Here is a 6,448-nt window from a genome sequence, read left to right on the forward strand (position 1 = left end):
TTAAATATTTCAAGGTCTTTAAAGTGTTATAATATACGCCACTTTTTGTACCCACAATAGCTACCACTTGAAATCCTCAATCTTGTAGATCAAAAGAGTGGGTAGATACTGAGACATTAGTAGAATGTGGTGGTTAGTAAAAATTGCAAATCCAATGGTTGGATTTTTAATGATCTCTTTTTCAAAATTCTTCCACACTATCAGAAGGCCTGCAAATATTAATAATCTAATTAGTAAAATTACATTTTTGATGTGAATCATCTAAAACCTATAGGGACTAGTGTACTTGTAATGTTGCATCTATGGAAAAATAAATTGGATCACTCTAAGTATGGAAAGATCATTTGTTTATCATTTTATCATATTTTTGATTAATTTTGATTAATTAGACTAATTTATATTAATTTAAGTAATATTAGGTTAATTTAAGGACAAGTGTATTTTTTATTATTTGCTTGATCTCATTTTAAGTACCTTGCCCCCCAAAATTTGCTCTCCAAGCATTGTCCCAGTCCAGCATAAACTGGATAAAACTGGACACCCTGATCTTGCAACAACTCTTGGATATGTTCCTCTCCCAAGCTTTATAGCTATGGAACATTGCAAATGAGTGTATCAAAGTTGATGGTGGTCTTGACGTTGTTGAGGTACGTTGGTAGACGACATTATGATGTTGCTTGATGGTTCCACATAAGATATCATAGTCGATGCTATTCTTGAAGTTGCTAAAGCACACTAGTAGAAAACTTCATGACGTTGCATGATGGTTCTATAGAGCGCAGCACAATCAAATGCTGGTCTTGATGTTATTTGCTTTACCTTTTTGTCTCATGAAAGAACACTGAAGGCAACCTTCTTATTTCCTGGTGTTGCCTTCTTTATCCTTAATGCATTGATTTGGGGTGACAAATCCTCTAGAGTAGTGCCTTTTGGTATCATGTTTGCGTTGGTATTCTTGTGGTTTGTAATCTCTATGAAGCTATTTTGGGTATTAGATCCACTAAGAACAAATAAGATTTTGATACAAATTCTAGAGCAAGCTTGGTATATGCAACCGGCATATTACCATTTGGGACCATGTTCATTGAGTTCTTCGTCATACTCACCTCCATATGGCTTAACTAGTTCTATTACATCTTTAGGTTCTTTTTCATTGTCTTTTAAATCCTGATCATGACTTATGAAGAGGTTACGATTGCGCTCTGCTACTTCCAACTCTGCATTGAAGACTACCACTGGTGGTAGAGGGCATGCTTGACCTTTGGGTGTTCAACACTCTATCTATTGCTATATGCCGCATTCTACTTCTAGTGTCTGGTGTGCTGTATTTTGGCTACATGGTTATCATCTCCTATTGCTTCTTTGTGCTGATAAGCACAATTGGCTTCTCTACCTATTACTAGTTTGTGAGAACTATATATGCCTTAGTGTTAAGATTGAATGTAGCAATTCTGAAGAGGGAAAGTTTTTCATGAGAACCTCATTCCTCATGACTTTCTGTGAACAAGGGGATTGTAAAAAGATTATTGGGAAGGTTGCAATACATAAAATTTGATCAAATACCAAGAATACACAAGATTGCATTGCATACATCAATATTGCACGAAACTCTTGCAAAATGATTCAATCCTTTTGCTTTGCATGAACCAAGGTTATATGTAAGTAGCCCTTTTTTCTTTAATTTTAACAAGATTCACAAATCTTGCATCACTTCTATGTTCTCTCTTCTATGTGACTTAATCTTGATAAAGATCTTATAAGTTTTGCATAAAAATTAAGAAGATTGATAGAGGAGAGAGTAGAGATTCGATGCTTACAACTGTTTCCATCAATTTGCACATAAATCTTTGCTTCACTATTCCACACAAAACTCTTTGAAAAAAAATATGTACAACAACCTTTGAAAATTGTAAAATTCTCCCATAAATCTACATATCAACTTGTACACTACACAAGAACCAGAAATTTGTGCACAGCAACCTAGAAGACTCGCAAAGTAATCTGCATTTCTGCACCAAATCTTGCACAACAATCTAAAATTTCTACACCAAATCTCGCACAACAATTTGAAATTTTTACACTAAATTCTGTAAAGTTCTTGAAACTACACCAAGATTCTGCACACTTTCTTGAAATTGCAGCGCAAAGTTTTGCACAACCACTCGTCTTCTTACAATATTCCTTCAAGAACTCAAAGATTTGGCAACCTAGGAATTCACTCTTGAAGAAATACGGGCTCTAAGGATTAATGTCTAAAAAACTATGCTCCCAAAGCAAGATAATGCAAGAGATCATTGAAAACTGGTTGTTGAAACTTATGTAAATCTTAACTTTGAAAATCAAGAAGAATTCAAAAACTGAGGATCAAGGAGATCAAGAACTTCAAGAAATCACGCAGTAAAGTGGATTAGGGTTCTGAAAATAGTGATTAATACAAGTTAAAAAATGATTAACATAAATTTTATTGCTAATCTTCTGAAATCAAGAAATTAGCAAACCTAAAAATTGTGTAAAATCAATTCTGAAAATGATCATGATCAAGAAAGTACATTGTGTAAACTGAGTTAACAGCAATCAAAAAATGATTGTTATCCTAATCTAAGCCAACAACTCTAATACTAGTGAAAGAAAGCAACATCTAGCTTAGCCTTGGATTAGCTTAATTAGCTTGGATTAGACTAATTAATCTAATTAGTCTTAGATTAGCCTAACTAATCTAATTAGTCTTAGATTAGCCTAATTAATCTAATTAGCTTAGATTAGCCTAATTAATCTAATTAACTTAGCCTAATTGTCCTAGAGCACATGCCTTTTATAGTTGCAAGGCCCATGTACCGTAATCCTACATGTAAATGACCCTAAGCCCATACACCCACCAACCGATCCCATATACATGTGCATCCTAAAATATACTTTGTTACAATACGGCGGATTCATGAAAGTGATTTTGTGGGCACAGGAGGAAATATCGGGTGTGTGAGAAATTTCTAGATGATATATTGGGTGTGTGAAAAACTTCTAGATGATGATGGATGTATCATCCATTAGTTAAAAGGGTAAGTTGTGGGCAGTTGCCCTTGCATAAGACAAAGACTTAAGAAGGGCTCCTCCTCCTGTTGCATTCACCAGCTTTGATGATACCTTTGCTAGTTCTGAGGAGGGCCCTTGTCATCTAGGATAGCCGTGCAGTTGCAGCGTCGCTGCAGTTTTGGTGTTACTGATGGAGGATGCACTGCACTGCACTATAGCTGGAAGAGGAAAGTAATGGGAAGTTGGTGTTGGCATGTGGCCCTTTCATCAAGCGGGCTGCCTCATCGTAGGCCTTGGCAGGCTCTGGAATGTGCTCAGCCACACCCTTGTCTTCCTGCGCACAAAGCAGTAGTACACACACACATGAAAGACATCAGAAACTCTGCACCAAACCCAAGAGCCCTCTGTCGAACTCCCCTATACCCCCTCTTAGGTGGAGTTGGCGTCTGTGTGAGTGTGAGAGAAGAGACGAGAGAGAGCCCCTCAGGAGTACCTTGTTCTTTTCTTATGGTGGCTAGCTTTAAGGGCCGTGTACGCGCGCATGCTCTTGGCTGCCTCCCGAGAGCAGCCCTTACTGAAACAATAAAGCTCTGATTCAATGCAATTTCCAATCCGGATGATGGTAAACCCCCCTCCAGAGACCTAGATGCTCCTTAAGAAATGTGGTGTTACTGGAACATGGAACACTGTTCACGAAAAAAAAAATTTACAACCAATACAAAAACCTTTGGTTTTAACTATGCTAAGGTTTTCAATTAGATGAATAATTCAAAACCTCTTTTTCAAAATCTCACACTTAAAAAAAAAATGTCATTTGAGTATCGACCATTTTTAAAACTTATTTTTAAATATCTAACATCGCTTTGCATTTCAAAAAATAAGCATTCAAAAACTTTGTATGGAGGCATCCTTCCATGCCTCCATAGCTTGAGCAACATCCAAATATTCCACATTTGGACCTTCAATTGATATATGCAACAATGATTCCAAACTTCTCATCTAAATTTTTTTTCTTCAACGTATTTTGATCTCACTTTGTGTAGAAAAACCCCTTTCACAAATTGTCGTACTACAGCAGACTGGATCATGGCAATTTGACTCAAGAACAATAAGTTTGCATATTTTTCCTTAAGAAAAGTATTCCAACCTATGCATGTCCAAGTTTCATGCAAAGGGAGTTTTTTCCAATCCAAATCTGCTTGCACTTTAAACACTTGAAATTCCTTTTTTATGCAGCTCTCATCCACAAGGTTTAAACGCATTTCTTCACTGACTGTCTCTTTTGGCCATGCATAAAAGTCAACCAAGACATTCATTTCATCAACCCCATATACTTTCAAAAGCTTCCCACTTAGGAATGAAGATGGACATAAACAAGCTGGCCAAGACCACATTGTCTACAAATCTTTGCTTTAAGGAATCTATTAGCAATGTGCAATACTCTTTTTGAAACCCTATTGCAATTACAAGGTCAGAACCTATGGCACACCTCTCAATTTTAGGTCGTATGGCCACCTAGGTCAAAAATGAAGTAATTCCACCCCACTGTCAAAAGGTAATCTCCAACAGTACCCGGATCGAATGGAAAGGTCAATGGACTCTTGTATGGATGAATGTAAATCCAAGGCACTCTGAATCCAAGATAGTGGTCATGTGCCAATCTAGTGTGAATGGAGAGGCTAACGAACCACCCTTGATGGTGTAGCTATTCGTGTACCCTCCAAGATCAAATAGAAAGGTACACATTAGGGATCCTTGATATTGATGTCGTGGTAGTGCAAGGGTCCGAAGGGAAAGCTCCTAAGCCCGTCCACATGACTATAGTATGAATCTAAAACCTGAGGTATCCACCAAGTGGAATCAATGCTCCTAGCATGAATGTGGAATTGTCTCAGTGCAAAAGAACCATCATGTATGCCACGACTAAGATGTGTCATAGGTGCATCAGAATGATTTGCCACATAGTTAGTAACCATGTGCCAAAAGTGGCATAGAATGCACCCATAGAAAAATATCACAGCCTAAAGAACATAGGCTCGTGTCAACACTCGTGGGTGGTGGGAGTCAAAAGAACATGCTCAAAGTGCAGGATAAAGTGTGAACCAATGGCATCATCCACTTAAGCACCACTCAAACAATCAAAGGCATGATCCAATGCGTTGATGTTAGTAGAAGCACGATCCAAAACATGCACTAACCACTACACCACACCACCTCTTTAACGATGTGTGTTTTGCTACTAAAAGCGTCACTTTGAGCATCCCTACTGTGTGTTGTTGATGTGGCACCCATAGGGAACGATTACTAGACGTAGCTTAAGAGACGTATAGGCATTTCTTAAGTGATGCCTGCAACATGGCATAAGGGACACCTGCAGCATGGGCATCACTCAAACAAGGTACTTTCAGTGCATTGCTTAAGCGATGATGGGCAATGCGTAAGTGACACGTAATCGTTATTTTACTTAATTAAAAACTAGTGTAATAGTGCAACGGTTCTCTCTCTCTCACGCACACATATACACATTATAGTGTGATGGTTCTCTCCCTCTCTTACTCTCACTATATCATTAAAATACTCCTTTATCTCTCACACACATACATACAATACCAAAGTACTCCTTTTCTTTGTCTCTCTCTCTCTCTCTCTCTCCCTCTCTCGACTCGAATTGGATTGAGAACACATTAAAGAACCCTCTCTCTCTCAAAGGTTGAGCATACAAGTGAGCAAAGATCAATTCAACATGGTGGATTATAACATTGGTAAGCACATAATTATACTACAACAATTTACATTTATGCACAAAGTTAAACCAAAATAAAAGCTCATGTAAATATATGTAAGCACATGAGTATATAAATTGATCAAATGTTTAAAAATGGTAAAATATGATGAGCACAAATGGTAGAATGTGAGGCCGGTGTAGTCTACCTAATCCATGTTCAAACAAAAATATCAATTAAAATAAAAGTCACTAAAGTAGAAGGTCAAAGTCAGTATTAGTTCAGAGGCAGCAGTCCAGGGAGGAAGGATGACAAAATGTCCATCCCGTCATCAAGTTTAGCAGAAAGGATTGTCACATTGTGAGGAAAATCCAGAGCCCAATCGAAACACAACGTATAGGTAGATGTAATTTGTATAAATAAGATAGGATGTAGAGGATCCATAGTGGAGAAAATAGTGCATGGCAACCAGGTGAGAGAATGAAAAAAGAAAGCATATGGGAAACCCAAGGAAGCCGGCCGGTGATACTTGCTAGAAGAATCAAGGATGGCGATGTGGTTCAAGAGGGGAAAAGAAACGTTTTTTTGGACATAGACAAGAGCGGTGGCTAGAGAGACCACAAGAGGGGTGAGAGACTGCAATGGATACACCCTGAGGGAGTGTTGGATGCGTTTCTCTCTCAAGATTTATAGCT

At 37.9% G+C, this 6,448-nt stretch overlaps 1 pseudogene; it reads left to right on the top strand.

The window, feature by feature from the left end:
- Positions 1–606: 606 nt before the first annotated feature.
- LOC147606499 (transmembrane 9 superfamily member 7 pseudogene) lies at positions 607–1,403 on the top strand (annotated as a pseudogene).
- Positions 1,404–6,448: the final 5,045 nt, after the last annotated feature.

Source organism: Cibotium barometz, chromosome 57 (assembly GCF_041138505.1).
Source record: "Cibotium barometz isolate CiBa-2024 chromosome 57, ASM4113850v1, whole genome shotgun sequence".
Taxonomy (NCBI): Eukaryota; Viridiplantae; Streptophyta; class Polypodiopsida; order Cyatheales; family Cibotiaceae; genus Cibotium; species Cibotium barometz.